This window comes from Phalacrocorax carbo, chromosome 14 (genome assembly GCF_963921805.1).
Source record: "Phalacrocorax carbo chromosome 14, bPhaCar2.1, whole genome shotgun sequence".
In the NCBI taxonomy this organism is placed as follows: Eukaryota; Metazoa; Chordata; class Aves; order Suliformes; family Phalacrocoracidae; genus Phalacrocorax; species Phalacrocorax carbo.
In genome coordinates this window covers 12943266-12970995 of record NC_087526.1, presented here as the reverse complement: position 1 = coordinate 12970995, position 27730 = coordinate 12943266, and the positions used below count along the sequence as shown (strand labels likewise).

The 27730-nt window shown below is 41.8% G+C and overlaps 1 long non-coding RNA gene across 1 annotated transcript in view; it reads left to right on the top strand.

Moving 5' to 3' along the window:
- The window catches only part of LOC135315674 (uncharacterized), a 300200-nt gene that overhangs the window by 180369 nt on the left and 92101 nt on the right, over positions 1-27730 (top strand). Inside the window, exon 4 of the long non-coding RNA XR_010375148.1 lies at positions 13837-13941. This is a non-coding gene — a long non-coding RNA (uncharacterized LOC135315674). The remainder of the gene's footprint in view (positions 1-13836; positions 13942-27730) is intronic.

Genomic DNA, 27730 nt, shown 5'->3' with positions numbered 1-27730 from the left:
AATTACCTATTAGGCTGAAATTTTTGTTTATTGGTGACTGTCAAAAGTTATGGTCTCCAAAATATTGAGCAAAGTCGATCCAGTAATTTCCTTTGCATTATGTGAGCGTAAAAAAACCCTCCAAAAACCCAAGCTGTAGAATGCAAAAAGCACACCCACACAATCCAATGCTTTGCAAGTGGCAAGAAAACATTTCTAACAATTACAGAGTATTTCAGATCTGAACTCTGAAATTCTGCACAACCCGAGTTCACGTTGAGCACGGCAACTTTTGCATGTGCAAAAAGGCTGAATACTTTTTCCTAATTTGTTTTAAGACATGAATATATTGATGATACTTGAGATGGAATCTGTATTGAAGTTATGCCCCATTTATGCTCTTAATGATATCTCATTGTGCAGTTTGTGCTACTTAGGGGATTACTTCTTCCAAGCTGATGCTGGAAGATATTTCAGGAGGAGTCGCTAATCACAGATCTGCATTTCCCATGTTAACTTTGCAACATTTTGCATTACGTTCTAAATATGCAGCTTTACTTTTGAAAGGGAAAAGTATTTCTTTGGTGAAGAGAGTTATCAAAATAGAAGTAGATGTGCTTTTGCACTCTCAGTCCGGTTTTGCAAGATGCTATCTCCAAGCTCACAATTGCATCAGCAAAGTGTGAATTTTATGGCCTGTGACAATGTAACGGCTGTAACAGTAAGAGCAGAAGTCTTCCAGAGCTGCTTCTGCTCCATAAGGATTCAATAAACGTTAGAAATTCTTTAGTGGTGCAAATTCTGACAAAGCTGTTAGTAGCAAATAGGAATAAACAGGTGAATGACGAAAATCAACTGTGTATTTTCTAAGTGCAAATGCCCAAACCCTGGATGGCTACTGTAGTTTCATGAATTTTACACTATTGCATCAGTACATGCAACTTAGGTGAACCATTGCAAAATTTGGGGAGTTAAGCTTGTTTCTGTATGTTTCTGGAGCAAGTGGCATTGGGGTCCTCTGTGCCAGATACAACTACTTTGCATGGGATTTCTTCACATGATCTTAAAAACAGGTTTGTCTCTGCAGCCGGGATGGAAGAAGTGTAGCTAGCTAAGTATTACCTAATATATATAATTTTCATATATATTTTAGTATAATTTTGGAAGCTCTGGTGTAGTGTAACATTCGCCCAGTTATGGCAGGGAAGACGCAATCTGTGGGAGACCGGCACCTTTCAGAGGGGCAGCTGGAGGCCAGGGCTCTATGGAGTATAGAAGTTACCCTGGAAACTTAGAGAGAACCATACGTGAACATGAGGGACTCCAAACTTCTCTTGGTTGCAGGGACCCCAGAAGATTGTCCATCCCCAACTTTTTATCCAGGTTTGCTGCCCCTCTGCTGTAACTGAGTGCAATTTAATCAGTTGACAAGGCTAAAATAAATATACCTCTTGATCCGGCAAAGGAGTTTGCGAGTGAGATTTTGGAAACACATTTCCAAAAGAAAAGAAAAAAACCCTATAAAAGTCTGTGCGGAGCAGACTGAAAATACCTGATGTTAGCTCTGATCCCTGTTGGTGCTTCAGAAATCCCGGGGATATTCTCTGAGCTGCTTCAGCAGGGGGACGGTTTGAGATGTGCCTCAGACAAGCAGACAGCGAGTGTGTACCCCCGTGCGACCTCTTCCCGTGCTAATTAGACTCATGGCTCCAGTGGGTGCAAATAAACCTTCGGAACAGTGCGGTGGCTTTCCTTTTTTTCCCCTCTTTTCCTAATTATTTTTGGTGGAGCTTAAGGCTGAGCCAAACTGCTAATACACCCGTTGGTTGTATAAATGCAAATGTAGCCCTGGTTAGATGTGCCTGGAGCTGTGATGCACGTTGACTTTGTGCCTGCACTCTGGTTTCTGGAAGATGGCTGAACGGCTGCCTTTGCCTGCTTCCCAGGCAGCGTGGCTTACTCGGAGGCTTTTTCATGGCTTTGTTACAATTCAAATATTTTTAGACCAGCAAAAGTTGGTATTACATAACATCTTTGATAAAGTCCCAAATAGAGGTAAAAGCTGGGTTTCCATGAAGACTAGGCGTGATGCAGCCTGGAAGCCCGGGCTGGCTCTTGAATGACGTTGGTTTCCTCACTTTGTCAATGTAGTAACTGGAGGCCCAAACGTAGCAGCTCCTGCTGCCTTTGCTAGAGCGGACAGTTCTCTCCTGATCACAAGAAATGAGTCTTCCTAGTTCCAAATATTTTTACCACTTTGATTCTTGTTAGTGTCCTGACTGGTACATGACAAAGCAGAAAAGCTCATTATGTTATTGATGTGTTAAAATTTATTTTTTTTTAAGTGCATTTCTTCAGCAGTTCTGCAACTGCGGGTGATTCACCGGCACCTTGTTGTGCTGCCTGTCACATTGTTGTTTTTGTTTGCACAATTTAATGTGTTTATCTAGTTAACAACAGGACACTTGAAATTGTATGTTAGACTTACGTTTGATTCCACTATAAAATTTGAATGCTATGTGTAATTGCCTGTGCTCTTCTGAATTCACCAGGAAAACTACTGATGTGCATGATTTTTTAACGTGCTCCTCAGTGACTTAAAACGTTTGTCCCAAACCAAGAAGAGAACAGGAATGCTTCTGAAAAAGTGAAATGTCCAGCTGAAATTGGATGTCTGAAGTTTGGGCCCTTGGCCATAACACTAGCGTTATATTAACAGAGGCACAATTAAGGAACTTACTGTCTGCTAATCCATCCTTACTCTGGCACCTGTCATTGTCTAATGTTTAATGACTCCTGCATTTGCACTGAACTGTTCATGTTTTTAGATATGTATTTACACTAACAGTAAGGAAGGCAGAACACCACAAAGGGAACACAGGAAGAATCCGCAGTTTGGACAGCAAACAGAAAAACTGAACTGATTTTGGGTAAACCCAGCTGAATGCTTTTGGAGAGAAGCATTGGGAATAGAAGTGGCTGGTCACCTGTTTGGTTATTTTAAAATGGCTTGATCTTATGTCTTTGCATGGGGTGGGGAGAACTCAGTGGCTTTCAGCTTGTCTGGGTAATCAATCGCGTGTAGCACCCTAGGGTGTTGCACGTAATGGTAATCTTGTAGCTTACACAAGTCGCGTGTGCCCACACTCGGTGACTAGTCTGTAAGGTGCGTAGATTTGTTTACAATTACCTGCTGAAATAGTAAATTCTTTTTCTTCTATTTGAGGGAGAGAAAGCTCGCAGGAGGAGAGCTCAGTCCCTGACAGCAATCCACCAGGCAGTCATTCCACACTGTCACGTAATTCAAACAGCGGTGACCTCGGCGCGCCACGTAACGAAGATTACCTTTTTCTGCTATAATGAATAAACAGTGTTGGGGGCTAGTTAGGATCACACTGCGTTCGTTGTGAGCGAGGATGTGTGATTAAAAATGGCTTTTAACTGGTTTGCAAGTGAAGAGTGTGTTTGGGGGTGCAGAAAGGGTGATTCCCGTCCTTTTTCCCCCGTGCATGCTTCTCCTCCCTGGGTCGTGCGGCTTTATCGGGATGCACAGAGGAGCTGGCCATGAGACTGGGCTCCCTCCGCACGTCAGGGACATTCCGTGGTGAGCCTGGATGCTTCTGGGGTTACTCAGCCAGGGTTGTCCCAGGCAGGATGGCGGCACCGTTTTCTGCTGGGGAATGGGTGGTGGGGAGGGAGCTTGGTGTCCTGAGTAGCTGAAAGGAGATCATTGACAAGTGGCCGACCAGCAATTCGCACAAAATGATCTGCCTCAGCAAACAACAGGGCAGGGATTTGTACGGGTTCTGGCGCTGCTGGTGACTGTATAAATTAATACAGGTTGTAAGCAGGGCCAACTTGTTTGTAGAGAAGCAGGAGCCAACCCACAGAAGAGTTGCTTTTGAGTTTTGGACACTGAGCAAAGTTTTATCTCCAGTAGGGCCCGTATTTTTTCTCTTCCCAGACCTCCTCCGAACACCTTCTTTTATTTTTTTTTTCTTTTCATTTGCTTCTGTCTCCCTTTACGTTCTTAGATCTCTAATAGCTCAGACATGACTGGGCTTCGGTCCAGGCTCCTGGCACGCGATGTCAGCCTTCTCTGGCCTTGATCTGACTACGGCAGGCCATGGCTATTTTTCTGAACAGCCAATAGTGAAATGAGTCTTTTTCCAAATCAGAGGGTGAGGTATCCCGATACAGGAGCTGCACATTGGAGACCGGTTTGGGTTTAAAAAATGGTGACAAATAATATAGTGTTCTTTTTCCCTAAGAACTAGTCTGAAAACTTATTCTGTATCAATAAGTATGTTAATAAACAGGTTTTAGTAACAAATAATAATAAATGTAGAAATTGAGTTGTGATTGACACTGATTTCTAAGCCTGTTTGCTGAAAAAGCATAATGAAAAATCTTTGCATTTCAACAGTGTTTTGACTGAAGGTGTGATGCCTATGATGTACAATATAATGGTCCTAGAGAGCTTACAGTCCAATCTGTAAGAAAAAAAAAAGATATTTTGAACAGGGAGATGCAGGGATGGGGAAAGAAGAGCTATTGCCATTATTCTGCTTAAAAAAACTGATAGGTGAATTAAATAACTAGTCTGGTATCATCCAGGAGATCTGCAGCAAACTGAAAATAGAAAACAAACATTCTGATTCCCAGTGAAGCCTTTCAGCTGTTAAACCATCCTTCTTTTCTGTCCTGTTCCTTCTATATCCTGAGTTCTGAGTGTCTTACTAGAGTGCCTTGAGAGAGAAGACTAATGTGTCATGTGTTTATTAATCTTATCTTTGTTTGGATGGGACTTGCCTTTGGCTGCATTCTCTACTGTTCAGAAAGCCTGTCTGGAGGATTTTTGTTTCTTTGCTTGGTGTTAAATGTTTGTGTCACCCTGTGCTTATATTTGAGAAGGAAGGTGGAAGGACGTTCTGAATATAGTTCTGAAGGCAGTAGGGGTCGTGGTAGTCTTTAATTCCTGGTGGTATTTGTTATCCATTGCAGTCTTCATTCCAAATTTTTACTTTTTTCCCAGACATTGTGAGCACCTGTCAGATGAGGACAGAGGTATAGATGGACCAGATCTTCTACTGGAAGCCACTGAAGATACAGGGGACACGTTTCATGGGCTTGTAAATAGCCTGCGTTACTGATGAGGTACCCTGTAACATTCTGCTGCACATTTGACGAGAGACTCTATTACTACAAAATTCCTGCCTATATCAGTGTTGCAGCTCAGGTTTAGACACTTTCACCTTCTAATCTATTCCAATGCTGATTTAACAAATCACTAGTACTTGGGTTTCAAAGAAATTACCTGTGATTTTTTCTGCCAGCTCTAATTTTGCCTGAACTTTGCAGAGCATGATTTTGTGCTCACAGAAAGTTTACTTGCATTTTTGCCTTTGCAGTCTGTTGTCAGAAATAACAGTAACAAAGCTCGTGACTATGAGGTGTGGATATATAGGGTAAGACAAGGGGTGACATGTCTCAGTGAGGAAACGGCAGATGTAAAATAGCAGCCACAGAAATGTTGACTACATATGAAAATGAGCTTTAATGGCTTAGCGTGCATATATCACTTAAAGCTGGGGTGTGTTTGTCTGGTAAAAGAAGAACACAGCGGTAGCCCTCACTTCTATTTTAATTCACCCTCAGTGATAATGGTAAAAGTTAATCTTTTGCTTTAGTTTCCTCAAGTGATGCCTGGGGTTCCTTTCTGTTTATTTTCACCAGCTTTATTAAACAAAGAGTGCAAGCACCTCGGTACCTCTGTGACCCAGATCCAAAGCCTCGCTCTCCCTTCTTGAAAGACGTCGCTTTAGGTAACACTAAATGTTAAGCAAGAGGTCGGTTCTTATTGGCTTTAGGACACCATTCACAGCAGCAAATAATTCAGACACAGAAGGTATCTGGACACTTAAATGTAGAGCCGAGATAGCCAGACCTGTTGTTACTGTGGCTACAAAGTGTTGTAGGGTGACTATGAAACTCGAAGCCGATCTGTAGCCTGTGAGTGTCTACAGTTATGTTTGGCAGAGGGCAGAGGAGCACAATTGCTGGGTGCCTCCTTGTTGCAGGCTCCTGCAACCTGATACAGCCTGTTCAGAGCGTTACGAGCGTGCTCATACTCCACCTTGACCTATACGGGCACCGTGGCTGTAATGGCCACCCTAAATTTCACATAGTGCTTTGTTCTGAATGCTTTTGCACTAACCACAATATCTTCCAGCATCACTAGCCCAGCGGCTTACTACTTCACATGCCTGCCTTTGCTTTTGCTTTCTCACCTTCCTACCTCCCATCCTCCCCAGCAGTTGCGCAGGAAGATGCGAGGGTTGAGAGAAAAGGCATTGTGTGTGTGTGTTAACTATTGACATGCGGCAGGGAGCCTGGCATGATTTAATGTTGGAGGGCAGCCAGCTGGCCTGTTTGAAATACTGGTTTTGATGCAACAGGGAGATTATATTCTATTCAACAAACTTGTACAGCACAGTGAAACTTTATGAAGCTTGCAAAGGCAGCGTGAATTCACGCAGTAAGTGCTGGATGGGGAGCAAGGAATTCCTTAGGTACAATCTCACTCCTGTCAAAAAGAAATTAACAGGGGGCTTTGAATAAAAGGTTTATCCTCTGTGTTACTCTCCTTGTGAACAAAGTGGAGAAATTGTATTTTATTTAGCTCAAGTTTGTAGCTAATTAAATTTTATATAAGGTTTGTTCTGTGCTCTAAAGATGTGCCTTGGAAATCAAAATTTTACTCTTTTTTTTTGTTTGTTTAAAAAAAAGCACACCCCTTAGTTATAAAAATGGGCATGGAATTTTTAATAAGAAATGAGTAATGATATTATTTCTTCGTTGATAATAGCAAGTAGAATTTATTGGCAAGCTACTTTAAAAAAAAAAATCAGTATGTTCAAATCAGAAGTTCCTAAGTCCCTTTTCATAAATAGCTCCTGTAGACACTCAGCGCAGAGCTGATTTGAAACAGATCTATGGTGGAGCTGCAGTCCATCCGTGGAGACTTTTAAGTCCATATGGCAAGACTGCCTAAGGAGTCAAATATTTTGAGGAAGGATCATCCAATTTATCAAAAAAAAAGTGGTAGTGTTTTCAGTTAATTTAAATCTATTTAGTATTTTTTTTTAGTTGAAAAAAGTGTCTGCACTTCAAAGAACAGGGAAAAAAAAATCTTCATGATTTCCCGTTTACTCATTTTTTTGGTGGTTGTCACAATCCATATATTTTTAACTATTTTGTTCAATAAAATCTGTTCTTCTTAGTGACAGAGAAAATCACATGACTTAAAAATAACAGCATGCTGTATCTTTAGTATGGTTTTCTTTTATCACATATATAGCACCCAATAAAGACACACTGAGCAATTCAACTTTCATTATCCTTACTAAATAGAGAGAAGTTAATTTATTTTTCCTGTAAGACTTAAAAATTATTATTCTGGGTGGCTGGATTAAATTCTGTAATTCTGTAGACATCCTGGTGTTAGCGTGCTTTGAATTTATTAGCTGTTATATATTATCCAGTCTATACTTGAGGCTTACTCTAAATGTAAAAGTTTTGTTGGCGTGATTGGTTAAAAGATGGGAGAAGTAGGAGTTGGATGTCAAATCAAGAGACTTATGTTAATAGAAGCACCTCTGCAGATGCAATTACACAGTCAAAGCCCTTTCTGGAGAATTTGAGGGAAGGGAGAAGAAATGGCAAATATGAACCATCCCGGCTTAACTCTCTTGGGCAAGCTGCAGCAAGCCTTGCTGTGTGAGGCAGGTCTGGGCTCCTATGGGAATGTCAGCACAGGGGATTTCAGGGTGGCCTCTGAAAAAATGTAGTCTAATTAGTAAAAAGCAAACAAACAAAAAAATGCTACAAAATCTTACCCCAGAAGGATGTGCATTGCTGTGTGATGGGAGCAGAGGTTTGGGAACTGTTTCTCTGCTGGGTTGCTGAGGATACCTGTGGTGTGACCCAGAGGGCCGGCAGAGGATGCTCATTGACTTGCCACCTGTATAATATTTAAATGTGTTCCAAAACATAACCATGAAAGTATTTTGGCTTGCTTTTTCACGGGTTTTCTAGTTGAAATGGTTTGCTTAGCTTTCAAACTTTTTCTTTTTTGATGTCTCTATGCATTGGAAAAGTGTATTTTATGTTTGCAAAAGACTGGGCCTATTGACCTTTTCCCAAACTCCCTCTTCTTCAAATGAAACATGGATTCGAGAATGATGATGATGATGATGATTGGCCTGTTACTGTAGTGCTTAGAAATGCCAGTGAAGAAAAATACCTGATATTAAGAAACTGAGACTCAGATCTGAGGCCACTTCCTAGCTCTTCTCTCATGACCTTGCTTAATTAAGGCTGAGCTCCCTGCCTTCACTGAAGGCATGCTTCCTTTTCCTTGCCTTTAAGATTATCAGGGAGAAAGTGTCTTGTTATGTTTATATAGATCTCTTGAAGCCTTTATCTGCTATTGTGATATGAATATAAAGAGCTGACACTGTAAGTACTATAGGGTGGCTGAGATTAGATTTTTGGATCACTGCCTGTGATCCTGTTAAGGCTAAGTAAGCATTAGTGCCTTCCATGCAAGTGAACAGGCAGGGTTAACACACCAGAAAGACTGACTTTCTCTACTGATACAGCTTTGTACGCTTTCTATATAACAGGGCACCTTTTGCTGTAGCCAATTCACCTTCTGTACGACATCTTATACAATCAGGACTTAGGCAGGGCAATTAAGTGGGTTTTCTTAAGTGGCAGCGAAAGAATGTTAATTGATGTGTGAAATATAATTATTCTCCTGGGCTCCTTGGCTTTCTTTTGTTCGTGTCTGGTTTTGATTAAACAGCTCTACTTTCTGGGCCTATTGTATCCATTCACCCACTCTTTTCTTCCTAGAAGCAGGCGATGTCTAAAAAAGGCTGTCTACTTGTGCATCCCAAATATTTCCCAAGGCAGGAAAAAAAGGGGAGGGGAAGTGCAGGCAAAAATCAGTCATCCTGCTTGGTATGCGGGTCCTTTGCTGAATGCTGTTTTTGGGCTGGAGCCCTGCATCTGGACTCCAGCTCATGCCAGCTGAAAAGGAAACTTCTATTTTGTTTGCTTAAAAGGCAACAAGTCAATGTTTAAAAGGCAACCTGAGGGAATTTTTCAGGGATTGACCTGATTGATCTGGAAAATAAGTTAAATGAGGTGTGGCCATGAACTTCTTAAAGCAATCAAGCAAATACTTTCTTACCAAGATGGTCAGGAAGCAAGAGGGTGGGATACTATATGTTTTGCTAGGCATTGCCTCTAAATAATTTTCCTTATTTTTGTCCAGGTGGGCTATCATAATGCCCTCCATATGGGTGATTATAGCCATCAGGATATGCAATAAGTTGGCTATTTGTAGAGGATGTTTCTTCTGTATGAACAAATGGCATTGTGAGAGTGGAAAGAAACCAGAACTCAATCTCTGCGATGGCTTTCTTCATTCTGGGTCTTTGGATTATTGTGGTTTTTTTTGGTTTTGTTTTGGGGTTTTTTTGGTTTTTTTTGGTTTTTTTTTTTTGTTTTTTTTTGTTTTTGGTTTTCTTTTAAAACTTAACAGGTTATTAGGGTAACAATGAAATACATTTCCTTTTTCTTTCCCAGCACCAACAAAACTGGGTTCATATCAGATTTGGGGTAGATATTTTAAAGTTTATATTATTTTTTCATTCCTGAAATGGTGGATTCTGGTATGTATAGACTTATGTTAGAAGTCCACTATGGTGTTGGGGTTGGTTAGCACTTTGGCTTTCTAGATGTGATGTCATATGTGTCCAACAAACATACAGCTTCAGAAAGTCTTTATGCTGAGCAAGGCAAGGTCCTGGCATTCTCAGATGAAGGGGGAAGTACAAGAGTTTACAGGCTAAAGCCTCCCATGATCAGCGGAAACTCAGCTGTCCCGCAGTTGACCGACTTTCCCCTGCACATCTGAGGGTGCCTGTCTGCGTTTAGGGAGGCAGACAGGTAGTTTGTGGTATGTTTGGTTACTTTCGTCCTTCAGTGACACCAAGCTTTGCTGCAAAAGCATGTGACATCCAAGATAAGTCTTCCCATTCCTCCAGTAAGGCCATGATTGCACGTCCTGACATAACCCAGGCTCCCAGGAAATACTTGCTATTGTTCATGTGGGCCAACCTGTCCTCATGAAACTCTAATGCCTTTTTTTTTTTTTTTTGAAGTGCTCATATTTTGGGGGCTTCAGAAAATCCCTTAGCAACAAGTGCCTGTTTAAATACGTATAGGATGAAAAGATACTTTCTTTTGTAGCCTGAAGCCTTCTGTCTGTTTCATTGGGTAATCCCTGCTTCTTGCTTGATTACAAGCAGTGAATAATTGTTTCCTAATAACCTCCCTTGTACGGTTGATGGTCTTGTAGTTGTTACTGATCGCTGGTTTTGCAGACCTCTATTGTAATCACTCCTTAGTCATCCCTCTTTTCTACAAGTCTGTTTAGTCTGTCTGGCCTGTTGCTTTTTCTGTTGTAATTTTTGTAATTCTGTCGTTACGTTTCTCTGAGGCAACTGGAACTGCATGCGATAGTCAAGATCTTGGACTCAATGATGGTAAAATGAAGTTTATTTTTTGGGTTTCTCCATTGCTAACTTTCTATTTGCTCTTCATCTATAGCTAAGCATTGGTTAGATTTTTGACAAAAGCACAATTAATCCTCTGAGACATGGTCGTTAATACTAAGCGGAACATCCTGTAGGTCTAGTTCAGACTGTGTGTTGTGTTTTTGTCGGTGCAGCTATCTGTTCCCTAACGCAACAGCAGTGAGATTGTTAAAGTGACGTTTTCACAAAATTGGTCAGGATTCAGCAGCTATCAGATTAGAGTCCCATAATAGAGCGTGCTGAAAACCAAAGGTTGAAGCTGCATCTTTGGTTTCCAGGAGGAACTTGAATCCACGTTCACTACATTAAAAATGTACAGACTGCTCGTTTACTCTAACATCCCATCTCATTTATTTTTTCCATTAAAACGTTTTGATTTTTTGCCCCAATGTGACACGAAAGATGTTTTGAAATGTTATGAATGTCTGGCAAATGGTTTGGTTTTGGATTTTTGCCCACCTATATTCCTGCACGGCTTGTGCAAAACCTGCTCTTCGTCTCTTATGGCATGAAAATAATACAGCGGTGGCCTGAACTGTGGCTGTTAGTTAAAGATGATAAAAAATGAAAATGAATCTATTTTAAAATACCGAAAGGTCAAGAGGCAACTGAAGGATAGTGAGGGAGAGATAGCATGAAAGCTGGTTCCAGGAGGGGCTGAGGATGCCAGCGGGCAGCAGCAGCTCCGAGAGTTACATTCGCATCGTGGGTTTACGGTGTGCTTGGACATATTTCTGCTTTTCCAAAGAATGCTGCTGTGTGCCCTGGCTATCCAAAATGCCAGTGATTTTGTAGGAAATTGGTGATGCTCTGCTTCTCTGCAACGTAGAGGCTAACAAATTAGGAAAGAAGTCACAAAGCTGAATTTTAGTGATGGCTGAGGTAAATGGCACTTTTCCCAGGGCCTGGAATGCAGAATACAGAACCAGAAACTTGGGGTGTGCATAAATCACGTGCAGGAGTTGGGGGGTGGGGTGGGTGTTTGACTCCTTTCCTGGCACAACCCTAAGCTAGGAAGAGGGAAATGGAGAAATCCTCACTTAGTGTAGCTGCTTGGTAGAGACAGTCACTGGATCCCCTGATACTGCAGCTCTTGTTCTAGCTCATTTAGCACCACAACCCTCCATAAACCAAAGGGAGTACAACATGCCTAATGTAGCGTGAGGAGCAAGGCGGGGTGTGCCCGATGGTGGAGATTTACTGCTACCTGATGGGCCTCAGTGAACAGCATCCTCCTCCCCCTCGAGAACCATCACTGCCTTCTCTCCCTCTTGCGCACACATTCACATGCACACACGTACACGCCACACATAAGCTCTTGAGGATGCTCTTTGAGTCTTTCCCCCACCCCCCCCCCCCCCACCCCCCCCCCCCCCCCCCCGCCTCATTAAAAGTGCCAAGACGCATGTCAAATGCCTGGAGCAGTCTCCTGCTTTATAGTTTTATTATAATACTGTTATGACTTATCTAATTTATTTTTTCCTCTTTGTGTGTCTTACTACTTACGCTGGAAGTGTTTATGTCAAGTGGAGGTAATCTCTTTGTGTTTCTGCCTACATACTTATCTTTATTTTTGGAGGGGCTTTTAAAGGGCATTAATATTTCCCTTTCCCCTCTTTTTCAGGTATGTAAAAGAATTATTAAAAGGGCAAAACCAGTCTCCATTGCGAATACCATGCTGCAACTTTAATGATTACAGTTCTGTTGGATCACAGCAGCATCTCTGTTTGCTCTCAAATTTACGCAGCTGTATACTGCAGGTATAAATTAGTTTAATATACACTGAGACGTGCATAGAGTCTGTGAAGTTGGCACCATTCTTTAGAAAGGAATATTTATTGACTCAGGCCTTTTAGGTAGTAGAGATGATCAGTTTTTTAATCAAGTCCATTAATTTTTTTTTCTTACATAATTGGACTAGAATTAAAAATCCTCTACACCGGTGTGTATATAGACCAGATCGCAGTTGGTGGGGAGTACTGAATCAACTTCAAGTGTTTTAGGAAACTGCTATGTAACATCAGCAAGGATCCACTAGACATGGACTTGGTCAGTTAGAATGCAACGTTCTCATCGCCTACACGGCAGCTTGAACACCAAACGTGAGCACAGACATAGGAGCAAACAGGCTGGTTTTGCTGCTCTGAGCCTGCCCATCCTGCCCTGAGTGCAAGCGAGCGGTTCTGAAACCTCGGCTTTCCTCAGAAACCTGACCTGCGTGTCCCTCCCATGACAACTAGCGCTGTCTTTCCTCTGTCAGTGTGAGCCACTTCCTTGGCGACTTCGCCAAGCAGCATCCCCTTAGCTTTCTGCGTTGTAAATTTTTCCAATCAGTCTCTGTGCATGCAGAGATTCCCTATGTTCCATAGGGATCCTTATGCCTGGGAACCCTTCTCTCACCACCTAACATTTTTGTCATTTCACTCTGAAAGACATCTTGGGCTACTGTTTGCAGGAAAATTGCTCAGCATAGTAAGCTGTAAGGCATTGTACTGTATTTCCTCCTGTACAGCAAAGCCAAATCAATCTAGTAGCTTGCATTTCCCTTCAAGCAGCTCTAGCTGCTTTGGCACTAAGTGTCAGTGCCAGACTGAAAACCAGAGTGAGGAAATCTAGCCTGAACATTGCTGTGGGGCCAGGACCTTGCTTTCGTGACTCATCCATTTGGAGAAACACCCACCCATAAAGACTAACACTGAGATGGTCCCATGTAAATGACACGATACTCTCAGCCAAAATACAAATCCTGTTTCCACTTGTTGTAGGAACAGGGGAAGTGGATCTGTCCCCAAACAGACTGAGAAACTGCGGCAGGACGTTGCAGTATCCTTTTTCCTCTACGTTTGCCTTTGCTCCTACGCTTGCCCTTCCTTTAGGACCCTTCTAACCTTGCAAATGGGAAAGGCAAGTGGCTTCCTGTCCTGCATGTTTATGGAGTGAACTGGTGCAGGCTGGGTTTGAGGGAGGCTATAGGTTTCCTGGCACTCGTTCAACCCTCGGCGTCCCTGCCTTCTGTGCAAACAATTCTCCCAGCCCCACCTCTCAGCGTTTGCTGTTGCTGTGTCTTACAAGAGGCGCTCTGGAAGTCTTTTATAAACCACTGAACAGTGTCCGTTTACCATATGAGGAGTTCATATATTTTTTTTCAAAACTTAGAGAACCGAATTTCTCTCTATCTTTTTAACAGGTTATGTCTTAGATGCTGAAACATAAAGCAAGTTATACCTGACCAGAGGGTATTTACTGTCACAAAGAATAAATTGGGACCCTCTTACCATCTCAGCTGCTGGTGGTAAGTTTATGGCCTAATTTTGCTTGCTCCAAATAAGTCTGAATACTTTGCAGTGGAAATGAAAGGACTGAGACGTGGCTTTCTAACACTGTTATTAACCTGACAATCCGTTGGTTCGTTATGGGATTGAAATCTCATGGGAACAACTCTCTGTCTCACAGCAGAACTGACACACAATCCGATGCAGCTGATTTGCCATGGACAATCTTTGAATGTTGAAATCTTGGACTCTCTAAGTACAGGGCTGCTATGCATGGGCACACTTCCTACTAATCTTGAGGCATAAACACTCAGCGGCTCCAGACGCTTGAAGAAATAAACACACTGACTCAGTATTAATATTTCATCACAACACACTAAAGTTAAACCTCACTGATCCAGAGTGACCTGCAACCACTCAAGAAATTTTTATTTTTAAATAATTTAACTTTTTATGGGGGAAAAATAAGAGGAAATGGTCTCCTGCATGGCAGGCTTAACATGGATAAGCAGAGCCGTTTCAGCTGGAGCAAATCTGCTCATGTGCAGAGATGTTGCTTTATAAAGGTTTGTGAGTTCAAGGAGGACAATTTAACAGCTTGGCTTGCTGTCTCTGCCTCGTAAGGTGAACCAGACACGCTTAGTGCTATGGAGTAACAGAGTACACAATCACTGCACAATTAAAACAGCAACTCCTGTAAATATTACCTGATAGCCACTGCTGGAATGCAACGTAGCCTTGAAAAGACACGTGCTTCACTTTGCTGCCATCAGAAAACCCTGCAATCTAGTCCATGGCAGATGACCTCACCGCTGAAGTCTCCTGTGAGCTAAAGCGTGTTATAACCACGAGAAAGTTTTCCGAAACTGATACCCAAGGGGTTTCCAAACAGCATTATTTGAACTGGATGTTAATGATCTGATCTTAAACACACTGCACGTGGTGGGTGCTTTTCTGTTGAAGGCAGATAATGATCAAATCAGAACTTACCGCGAGGCCTGGAGGAAGTCTCTCCTGAGCTCTTTCTGCAGATGTTGGCTCGCAGCCCATGCAGTGGCTGGGGGATGGAACTGCAGTGAGCTGGGTCCATAGGCAGCCAGGCAGGGTTAGGAGGTCGGTAGCTCATCTTGTGCACTCACTTCAGAGTTTCCAGGTGGTCATTAACACGGTTCCTGAAGCTCAGAACTAAAAACTGTCACCTTTCCCGTTAATATGTGACCTGAAACTACTCAAGGTGAGTCAGTGGGTTACCTCATATGCCATCTGGCTAGCGAGGCCTTCACCCCCAGTTTTTTTTTAATTTCTCCAGTAGAGCAAAGCAGTTGAATCAATCTAATAGTGGATTCCTTCTGCCCTCCCGTTGTTTTGAGTTGTTGAGTGAGTTTAAATCAAGTCTTAAAGAATTCTTTAATTTGCCTTGTTTTGCAATTTATGTTCTCTTATTTAATTTGATTTTAATGACTGCTAAGCACTCTGGGGTATGCACATGGAAGGTGTTATATGTGTCCATCTCTGATCCATTGAACCAAGGAAAGAATGAGAGAAAGGATTCCTTTTGAGCTGAGTCAGTCAGTCAACTCCGGTAACCACACGAGGCAGTGGAGAGCATCAGGAAAAATTGTGAAGGGAAACATTAGCAACACTTAGTAGGTATAGCTGCTCCAGCATTTTATCAGATTTACAAGGGCCCCCATAAAATATACTAGGGGAAAATGTAAAAACTCAAGTGCAATTTAAACAGTAGCATTCTGATAAACTCAGGATCAGCTGGGTTTGATCGCAGTGCTGTTTGGTGCAGGAGCACCACTTATGCAGTATGAGTGAGGATCGGAGGAAGCTTAAAGCAGCTGTGCTTCTATATTTGCTCACTCTCTGTATTCAGACCTTGGCTTGAGAGCTCAAAGGAAATGAGATGTGTTTTGCATAACCCAGTTGCAATCAGTGGAAGCACCTACTAATCTGCTGGTACCACTTCTGACCTTTTCAGGATCCGATTCCTTATCAGAAAATGAAAACATTTTTAAAAGCAGAACAGACTTGTTTATTTGGGGGTTTTGTGAAAATTCAAAAGGCATTAGTGAAAAGACAGTTTTACACAAGAATTTGTATGAGAGTTTTCTTCTCCAAGAAGAGAACAACCTGAGGTATCCAGAGAAGTGTCTTTTTACAAACTGATCTCTATTTGATAGACTTCTTCACTTTCACTATCTTTGGGAATGCCTGTAACAGTGCATATCCCAATGGCATTAAAAATAAAAGGCATTCCGTTATATCAGGAGTGAGAGATTTGTTGAAGTATGGTTCTTCCTCTAAGAGTTGAAATGTAAAATAAGGCCAATGGTCCTGAAGAGCAGAGGACAGGGAAGACTTTGAAATGTGAGGCTTTAGTGTTGAGAACTTGGAATAAATCAGGGTCATTCACGGAAATCACTACTAAATCTTAAACTATCCTGCCTCTTCTGATCCAAATGTTTGTTTAGTAAGGCTGCAGTACAAGAAATAAATCCTGAATTATAATGACTTAGTCTGTGTGCCCCCACCTCCCTCGCAATTTTAGCATCCATCTGGGAATCAGATCTTCATTTTCTCTCTCATTTTCTGCCTCCTTATTTCAGGGCTTAAATAATCAGGGAGATCTGCAGAAAACAAAGAATTCAGTATATGCAGATTAATAATTGGATGTGAAAAATGGATATCAAATGTCGAGCAAAAGATCTGCAGGGGATTTGGAAGCTTGTTCTGCATTAGCAAAGCAGGTGCTGAATGCTTCCCGAGTTATTCTGGAAGAGCCTGCTCCTTTCCACATGATCTGAGAGCACAGAAGCATTTTGCCTTCCTTCATCTGCCACAATGGGGAACATCGCTTTGTGCTGTTTAGCTGAATGCATACACAAAAGCAATTAAGTCAGTCCAGTTAATTCCCTATCAAGACTACTGTGCAGGTCAGGGTTTTAGCTGTGTAGTATCCAGCAAAAACGTGCTCTAGCTGAGTATTTGCAAGAGTTGCAATGATGCTGGTCTGTAAGGGGCTGTGCAGGTGACCGTGCAGGGCATGGTTGCCAGCCTTTATGTAGAGGGGACTCTCTTAAGCTTCAAGTGGTTGTGAGGAGAGCCTTTCCCTACTTATTCTGGGCCACTCTCTCCTCCCTTCAATCAGGGCTAAATAGCAGGTTTGCTCACATATGCTCCTCTCTCCTTTGTAAACACAAAATCCCTTAAACAAATAGTGGACAGATCTTTTTTCACTCTTCTGTTTATTAGAAGGACTTAGCTCTAATCCCTGTGTTTATGAGTGGTAGGGTGTGTCAACCTACAAGCCAAGGGAGTTAATGAAACTTATCTGTTCTCTGTTTTCCAATGGAATTGAAGGGAGGGGAAGGCCCAACCAACCTTCAGTGTAACACAGAAATATGACTAACAGTGGTGTTTGCAGGCAGAGGCTCAAAAGGGAGGAGTGGGTGGGAGGAGGTGAAGTGGCTGAAATGGGAGAAATGAAGGGAAATATTCCCCCTTCAATTAGAGTAATTAAAAAGTAGTAAAAATAAACCACCCAAACGAGAGTCTGGCCAAAACAAAGTCTTAATGTACACTTATGGTTTAAAGAGTCTGCCGGAGGCCACCACCATGTGTTGCCACAGCCCTCTCGTGTCTGCCTCTGACATTAAGCAAATCCCAGCTCAGGAATGAGGATGGGGGCAGCTGTTGGAGCTTGCTGCAGCTGCGGCGTGCCGGCGGGCTGAGCAGCCAGGGCACGGCGTTCCTCGGAGCAGGCCTGCCAAACGCCGCTCGCTGTGGCTTTCGTGGGTCCAGCCTTCAGCGGGCAGCTAAGGTTCAGCACATCAAGCATTAGGAGAAGCTGCTGCAATATTGAGTTGAACTGAGGGGATTAAAACCTCTCTGAGCGAGTGGTAAAGTCTCGCTTGCTTCTCTGTAAGCATTGCTGCCACTGTCTGTTTTACTACCGTATGGCTTGTTTTCTCTGGTCTCGTTATCTGTACTGTTCTTGTTTGGGTTTTTCTGCTTTAATTTTTTCTGTTTCCCTTCTTGGTCTTTAATTCCCTGGAAGAATTGGTAGGCTTTGACACGAGCCTCGCTGACGCGCAGCAGGAGCCAGCTGCGTTGAATCCCTTGTTGTGGTACCTTTCCTCGAAGCCTCAGTCCTCACTCCAAGTGCATCTCCATTAAATGTGGACAAGTGTGTTTTTATGACATGGGGAGAGAAAGTGGCTGAAGAATGAGTTAGATTCTTCAAATCTGTAACTGGAGATTTAAAATTGTGTGGAAAAATATGGCAATTTGAACTTCTGGGAGATGCACCAATCTTTGTCTGTAGTCCAGAGAGACTGTGACTAACAGGCTCAGTGGCAGGAGTTTTTGGCGTTCCCAGTGCTAGGGTCAGTAGATGATAGTTCTTGGTTGTAATCCCCAAAACACTCAATAATAAGTGTGCCCTTCCTAAGGCTGCTGTACAAAAGAGGACAAAGCTGTGTGATGTTTGATCTTCGCAATTTTAAAGGGCTAAGATCTATAATTCTAAAGATATTAAAAGCTTTTTGCATGATAAACCATTATAAACTGTGATGAGACAAATCTTTAGGGGTACCGAGCACTTGGGGCAGTGGTTCATTTTCAGTGCGTGGATGCGTGTAGTGCTGGTTTTGCATCTAAGAACATCCCTTTACTTTGATTTTTGGTGATTTTCTCTGGATTTTTAGTCACCTGTAATAGGAAAACTTAGGTGTTGGGGGAAGAACTGTTTTGGGGATTATAGAGTTTGCAGCAGGTCAGTAATCTACAGTGAACGTTACAGAAGTGTTCAGATTTGTTTCAGTGTGCCAGAGAGGTAGGGTTGCTCTGCCTATGCAGGGATAATAACTCCAAGGTAGCCTAGTTTGGGATTGATTACAAATAGGGGGGAAATATCAGCTTAAACTCCCAAGAATTGTCAGATCACTGTTTCCTTTTTTTTTTTCCTTCCTTTTCTTTTTTTCCCCCCACCTGTTGTCTATCCATCGTCCTGCTTAGCCTGTGGATTCATAGGGGCAAGAGCTGCTTGTATGTAGCTCTCTGTACGCAATTAATTTTTAATGTGGCTGCATCTGCAGCCACACAAATTCATGACAGCTGCAGTTTTGATAGCTAAACCAAAATACAACTGAGTAATGAGAAATAAATTAATTGTATGCGGGCCATGTTTGAGAGTCACTGCTTTAGACGTGTGTGTTTTACAAATAATTAATAGGATAGAGCATGCACATGGTCCCCTTTGGGCCAAGTACTCTTTCCTAGCAAGTGTCTGAAGTGAGGGGGCAGGAGTGTGCCAGGAGATAAAATATCTACGTATGCCGCTGTTTTCAGAAAGAGTATCAAATGGGGACCTCGAGTCTGTCTTTCCCTGGCTGGGGCTAGACAACAAGTAAGAATAAAAAGTCCTGATCTTCACAAAGCTCTGCTGTATCATCCCTTACTAAGCTGAGCTGGTGGGGATCTGCAGTGTCAGGTTTTGCTTAAACCTGGATCAGTCCCAGTTTCTGTTCCTCTTTGCTGGGGGAGCCTGCGCTGTCTCCTGCTGCAGCCAGAGCCTGAAACAGCAACTTTCATTTCTGTGATGCGTAAAAATACAAATAAAAGCAATTTTTGTAGGGCTTTACAGAAGCATAGAGGTGATCTGCAGTATAATTAAACTCTTTCTTTGTTGCTTTAGCTGATTTTCAGCAGAAAAGGCCAATATTGTGTCTGGCAGAACTAGCTTCTTGAATACCCATTAAGAGTGGGCTGAAGCCCTTTTGTTTATATTCTGAGAAAATAGGTCACATTTAACATTGTGGGACGGACTGAGAAGGCAATAACATGGCAGAGTCCACAATGCTGTGTGCTGCGTCCACTGCAAAAGATAAAAGATGAGAATGAAATACGTCTTAATTCTGAAAAATGCAGATTGAGGCTCTCTAGGAAAATTTTTCCAAAGCTTGTCAGTTTAATACAGTGGCAGTGATACTTTAATTACCGGTCATTTAAGTGGTCATACAAGTTACTGCAAGACATATTATTAGTATGGTGACTGTAGGTAAACTAATGAAATCCACAGAATAAATAATGTTTTGTTGGGTTTTGTTTTTTATACAGAGATGAGATCTTGCATCAGTGGTGAAGTTGCGTTCAGCTTAAAACACCAGCGTTAGTTTTTGAGCCAGCCAGTTTTTCAAGCCTGCGAGTAGTCTGGTAGGTTCCCTGGCACAGGGCAGAGGCGAGGATCAGTTACTGGGAGGGAAGAATGGTACTAGTGCAGATGATAAGGAATCTAAATTAAACCATAAGGGAAGAGAGAAGACGACGCTATAATATTTAAAAATGGCAAACTAAATAATATGTAATTTACAGAAAATGACAGGGTAATGCTGGGACTATTTTTAAATCAACAGCAAATTAGAATTCAAACCTCTGATAGGTTTAGCAGATGGTCTGGATCCTAGAATCCAAAACCCACACACTTCGTTTCCCAGTATGTTAAGAACAAAATAATGCTATGCAGCCTTTGCGGAATGTTTCTTGCTATTAGGCTATGTTGAAGATAACTTTTGACCAAGGAGGACTGACTTGGGAGTGGAAAAACAGAATAAGCTGCTTCAGTAAGGAAAAAACCACAGCTCTGTACCAGAGTGGCTGCGGACATGTTACAGGTTCTAGGCAAGAGAGATGAGAATTTGGGATGTCAAAGGAGTATGATTTCTGTCCAGCCCCGTGTAGTCTAGGCTGCTGCTGTATAGTGAAAACAAGTGGATGTCTCCCCTCTCCTTGACTTGTACAGATTTTAGAAAATGTTCTGTTATGTCAACAGTAAAGGGAAGTGTTTTGATGTGAATGCATTCATCCTGGAAACATTCATGAAGACATCCTCACAAGTTTTTGTAGGGACGGGGAGAAGAAAGGTTGGGGTTTCCTGAGAAACACATCTAATGAAGCAGCAGTAAACCCATGTACTCTCACTTGGAAAACTGCTGCTTTCTGTCTTGCATTAATACAGCTACACTATTGGTTCCACTCATGAAGCCGGTGCACCTTGTGTCTTGGACACCAAAAAAACTTGTGTGGTGAGAAATGGTTGGGACTTAGGCAAAAATAATGTATTTTTTCTGGCTTTATTTTTTTCATTCATAACAATACTTTTTTGATAAGACATTAAATACTTGCAAATTTCTTGGAAGGGAGAGATTTGTGGTGGGAGAGGCTTTCTGAACAATAGATGCATACGATCCAAGTTTGACTTCTTCCTCTGTTTCAAGGAAAGTGATGTTACCTCCTGGGAGAACACTTTAATCGTTGCTTGGTGGAAAATGCTGTGCCTTTCCTCTACTGGCACTGGAGTTTTATTTATAAGGGGTATAAAACTCATTCTGTAACATAAGTTTAGGATGTTTACCCAGCAAGTGGGACACCTGGGCTGCGGTTCTTGGTACACAGCAAGTTTGTTAATGCAAGGAGGCAAGATCATCCTACAAGAAAGACTGAGAACTTTACATAATAGCCACCCAGTAATGCAGGAGGAGGGGTACAGCCCTGGGCGGTGAGAGTTGACAGTTCGTGTTCCTTTAGGTAGACAAGCCAGGTGTGTCCCGTGTTCCTGACAAGGACCTTAACCTAGCAGGGTCTTCTTGAATATAACTCAGTGTCACCATCTACTATTCCTCCTCCATTTGAGAATGTAGCCCTAAAAAAATTCCATGCTAGTTCGTCATGAATTTGTAAGTAGGTTTGGATATTTTTTTTTTTTTTGCATTTGGCATATTTAGTAAAATAAAAAAGTCTTATGTGTAGGCTTGACTACAATATAACTGGGAGTTGCTTTGGAAAAAAAAAAAGGAACTTTTCTGTCATTTACTAAGATTGGAAGCGGCATGAACGGGAAGAGCTGGTGTGTGTTCATCTCAACACTGACTCTTCAGCTGGCATATTCTGTGCTACAGAAGACACGCCTCAGAACTGCTGATAGAAAGGGAGGAGAGCCATTTACACCCAGATTTACATTATCATCTGTGACTAGGTGATAGCAGCGTTGGTGAGCAAAATCCAGCTTTAAGGGTGGACCTCAGTGGCTGAACATCAATTTGAATGTTTGTGGTAACTTTTGCTTTAAACTGTTTTCATCCAGACTGTGTGTGTTTATTTGTACCATTATGGTGAATAACATCTCGTAATGAGAATCTGTGATTGCTTAAAGAAGGCTCATAAATTGAACTGGTATCTAGCAAAGTTTCATCGAGATGACTCGCTTTTACCCTACACTGTGATGTGCCTCCGTAACTAGAAAAATAAAAAGGACTTGTGTAATTTCATAAATACAAATCTCAGGACAAGTTCTGAGGTCTTTTGGGTGGTGCTTTCATTGGCTAGTTTAATTTTGTTGTTGTTGTTGGTAGTCCTATAGCCCACAGTAATTTGAAGAGAACGGTAGTGAAGATGAACAAGCTCTTAAGCTAAGTAAAAGCTGTCACACTGAAGAGTTAGGGTGTTCTGGTGTATCTGGATTTGGAGCCGAAAGAAGAGCAAAATACTTGAATGGTGTTTCGGAGTTTTTGTCCTCATGAAAGCTAGCTGCTATCTCTTTGGAGGAAAGCCTGGTTTTTTAAATAAAATTCTTACCAAATTTCAAAATTTTTCCAAGGGCTTAACAGTTTTGATGGCACTTCTCTCAGAAAAGGTAAGATATTTTAACAGAAATGACAGTCTCATTGATCAGATATTGAATCAGGCAGAACAAAGACATGACCCTAAGTTTCTGTATCAGTGGAAAATGCTCTGGCCACCACGTTATGCACTGCTCTTGTCTGTAACTCTTGAGGGAAAAAACGCTTAATGTCCTTTTCTGCACTACACAACTAGTTTGATACCTACTTTGCAGCCCATCTTCAGTTTTTCCTTCTTTTGGCAGCCTGACACCATTTCTCTGGAAACAAAATTCAGACCCAGAGATGCTGATTTTCTGCTATGGATGAGACGGATGTGTGCACTCTTTAAACAGCTACAAGTTCTTCTTTAGTTTTAGTGCACACAAAAGGTGCCAGGAGCCAGAAATGTTGTTTGTCTGTGTGCTGGACACAGTCTGAGCCACAGTTACACACACGGTCCTCAGCTTCCTCCATTACACGACTCCCTTTTTCCATTAAAAAAGAACGTTCCATTTTCAGGTGTCTAATCCTTATTCACTGACATGTCTGCTCAAAATGCCCTTAGTGCCTGTTTCAATGACTCCCTGACTGGCACCACCACGCTACTTCACCCATTGCCTTCTGAATCACTAGATAAGGAATTACGAATTGCCTCAGCAAATGAGATCCATAAGTCTTCTGGTTCAATATCCTGCCTCCATCAGTAGCCAGCCGAGGCACTTCAGAAGAAACCCTACATGATACCCTACAACTGGGGAATTGCATTTTGCACGTCAGATATTTTTATCTCAGGCAGTTAATACTTGGCACATGCCCGGCCATATTTTTGTCTTTTTGTTGTAGCTTATTGTTTCGATTATCAATGGCAATGACTAATCCTTTTTGGATCTTTATAAAAACTTAAATCAGTGATATTTTATGTGAGGCAATCAGCTCCATAACTTGGTTGTGGGCTGCATAGGAAACAGAATTTCTTTTTTCTTTTATTTTTTTTCATTGGTTTTGAATTTGTTTTCATTCATCTTTACCTGATGTTCCTTTGTTCCTGTGTTATAAGGGTAAAACAGAACACATGCGCTGTGCTCTCTGCTGCTCACTCGTCCTGATCTTCTCACTAAATCAAATCTTTTCACCAATATCATATGGAAGTCTTTCCCTGAATCTAAAACCTTTCCTTGTCCATTCTTGGGCTGCTTATTTCCGCTACATCTGGTTTTGAAATGGAGTGAGGAGTGAACATAGCCATTCAAGGAAGGGTGTGCCATCAATTTACTGAATGTTATTAATAGCGTTATTTGCAGATTGTTCCAAAAATTGACTTATTTTCAAAATTCTACTGAAGTGGGTGTGTGGGGAGCAGAATGTGAATTTCAAATATTATAAAGTTAATTAGAGATATTTTTCAGTGTTTTATTAATAACCTCTGTTTTGATTGGCGCCTTAGCTTGATATCACCAGAGAAATAATCTACTTTTCCCCAGGGGTGTGCTGGAAGCAAAGAGGTATAATGGCAGAAATTAGTCAGAAATAATTGCAGAGACAAAATAATTCTATCTCTGCCTATTGAGATGCAAAAAAACATGGACTGGATTCTTAGTTGGTATGTCATGATTGGCGTGATGCCACTTTACACCAGTGAGGGAACTGGCCCGTTACCTCAATAATCCTCGTTCAGGAGATGGCCAGTCACACGAACGCTGGTGGCTTCGGTTAGTGACAGAAACCTGGCTGCTCTTTCAGCTGGAGGGAATGTGGGATTCGTGAAACTTTAGGAGGGTTGTGGCAAGAGTTGCCCTGAGATTGCTGATTCCGTTCCTGCTTTTTGTTTTGTTTTAGTTGGCTTGCTGGGATTGTTTTCACTCTTTGCCAGGTGCAGAGTTGAATGGCAGGCCACACTCAAAAGCTCTTCTTTCACAAATCCACCCACACTACAGATTTCTGTGTTCGTCACGTTCTGTGACATGTAGCTCTTGGAAATATGCAACTTGGAAATAATATCTTTGAATCTGAGTGTGCTTGGACTAGTAAAAGATAGATTTTAAACTGTCCAGAGAGGGCAGGAAGAGAAAACTATAGGAAAATAACTGGGAACCTTAGATTCCCATGGAGTAGGATTGAAATGGAACATTTGAACAAAACTCTACAAGTTTTGAAGTTTCAGACCCAAATAGGAGAGACCATGCTCATGTTTAAAATAAAGATGAGCCGTGGTGCCAAATAAAAATATCTTCTGGGGATTCAATCAGATTTTGAATTCCCCACAACTATGTGTCTTGGTCCTAGCATCCATTTGTGTGTGCTTGTTCTCGTCTAGCTCCCTTACCCTCCAATCTTTAGGATTTGTTATATATCTGCTTCCAGTGATGCCTCTTTTCCTGCAGTCAGCAGTCAAACCTAGTTCACTATATCCAGTGCAGGTTGAAGTTCCCATCTCAGTTCATCAAAAACGTACACAGTGGCTGAAGCTGGAACAGGCAATTTTCTGCCAAGAAATGCTTTGGGGATAGAAGAAACAAAAGGAGAGCTGAATATGTTGTATTTGGGTTAATAAAAATCTGACTTAACTGTCCAATTTTGGAGTAGTTCTCGGGTTCCCTACAGGACCCGATCTTCTCCTTTGTACCAGGCTTTTTTTCACTTTGCAGTAACTTACCTAGAGTTTGCATTGAAAGTATGTTGGAGAAGAAAAGGAGCAATAATTTTCAAGCTAATGTCAAGAAAATAAGAAATTAAAGACAAAATCGGAAAATTACGGGGTTAAAAGGACGACTGATGGTTTGGGGGTTTTCATAATATTTGGAACAAGATTCAGAACTGCAGCGATCATAAATTGGACCACTCAGTCGATGCTACCATTACAGCTCAAGAGGCGGAAAATCATCAGACATGTACTGGAAACTGGATTGAATCCAGTATGTCCTTATCAAAAAAATAAAATGAAATGCAGAAACCACAGTTTAAATGAGGCTGGATCATCCATAGGCTGATATTTTGGCACAGATACTCATGCTTCCTTTACTTCTGTTTTATCTTCATGGTGACTGTCTCCAAATAACAGAAGGGAGACAGGCTAGGGAGGCTATACTTTATTCAGCAGCATTTGTTTATAGCATTAACTATATATTTTAAACTGTTTGAGATTGTCCCATTTCAGCCTTTCTTTTTATAATCTACTAGAAAATAGTCTAGTGGGAGTCTTTTAATATTACCCTTTTGCCTGTAGCTCTCTGATTTTGATTATGCGTTGCATTGCGGGTGAAATTTGGGTTAAAGATAATTGTAAATATGGTATTGATATTAAATGATGTTTTCCCAACATTGCAATAATGCTTGTTTTGTTTGCCGGAGAGTTTATTACTTTTTGATCAATAGCATGTGAGATTTGTGAGGGAAATTAGCATAGTGAATAACAATTAGGAGAAAAATCAATGGCATTCAGACAAATAAGTGACTTGAAAAAGTCCCATAGGCACACATACGCTCACACAGATTCTTTAAAGTGTAATACATCTCATTTTGAATTCTAAAAGAGGAGAGAGCTATTTGGACCAGAACTGAAACTGATGGCAGTGTAATTGAACTACCGTGGGCCTATTTGTTGCTATTTAGTGTTTCTAATAGCTTCAATGTATGACTGCTTCATTCCTTGGCTCTACAAACTTCCTTTGACTTCTGTCATGGTTTTTTTCTGTAGTCTGTACCAGTCTACTTTCCTGAGGTTACCCACACCATGGATTTTTTGTGTCACTTAATATACTTGCCTTTCCCCTCCACAAAGTAAGTTCTAGCTGCCTTAAAAGAACCAGGAGGGCTTCAAATGAGATAAGCTGTTGTAAAAGTTCAATATAAACCAATGCAAATTGTTCTTCAAAAAAGATTTAAGCCATGCAACTCTTTGCCACAGCGTGTTACGGATCATAAAAAGTTCACATGGCCTCAAAAAGTTCCTAGATTGTTTCATGGAAGAAAAATCCAAATGGGGCTATTAAACACAACAAAATCCTCCTGGCTCAGGAAGAGCCCATGCTCTGGACAGGGTCAGGAGCTTAGAGAGTACTTTGGTTCTCTAGAACCAGCATCACTGCCTGTCTTCCCTCACTTACGGTGCTCTTCCCTGAACACCTTCCTGATAGACCCTTGGCCCCAGGAGTGTTTTCAGGTCTTTATTTTGAACATACAGCTTGGCTCCGTTCTCTTCTGCTCTAGGGGTGGTAACAGCAAGACTCATGTGAGAAGGGAAACATGTTCTATATGGTGCCATGACTTGGTGTCTATCGCTATTCTGGCTTCTTCTAACTCATGGCAACCATGCCATTAGTTACAGGAAGGTTTTGTGGCTTGAATGTTCTCTTTGAAAGAGTTCACTGTGTAGCTGTGTGAGAGAGATCTGGGTCTCTCTCCTGTGAGAAGGCAGTCTTTTCCTGGTTCTCAGGGCCTTAGAACTGTTCAGGGTACAATTTGCACTCTGAATCTTGGTGAGGCTTCACTAGAGAAGCTGACTGTGATTGCAACCCAGTCTGAGCGTACTCTTTTGTGGAGAACTGAGGGATGAGTGGCAGCTTCTCAGAGGTGAAGCACAGCCCTGAGAAGGAGAGGTTGTTACTGTCCTGTCTATAATGGGAAGGATGCTTGAGGCCAGGAAGAAACAGGATGGCAGGAGATGGCAGCATCTGGGGGGACCAGAATTGCCTGCATCTTTCCATACTTGGTGAGGTCTTGGGCTTGGACTCCAAGAAAAGGGCCTGTGGGTTTCCTCACACTGATGCAAGCAGGTGAAATAATGATGTTGAAAGACTGGAAGAAAGATCAAAAAAAGTTGTCTTCTGGCTCTGCATATAAGCTAGAAGGTTGGCATTTTATCTTTGGGCCTTGAATGCTACAAAAAAGTTTTATCGTCTTCAGCTGGAGAGCCAACACTGCTACTTCACAGGAAAATGGAGAATTGAGTCTATGGTCATATGTTGTATGGTAATGTGTGGCATGAAACCCTGCAGAAAGCAGCTGAGAAGTAAAGCTGGAGGCAGTAGGAGGGATCTAACGAGAGTTTTTGGATCACAAAAAATTTTGGAGGAGTATGTGCAAAAGAAGAGAGGGCAAATCTGTGAATAGTAAGCTTGGTGTTTAATCGTGTGTTCTCAGAGGC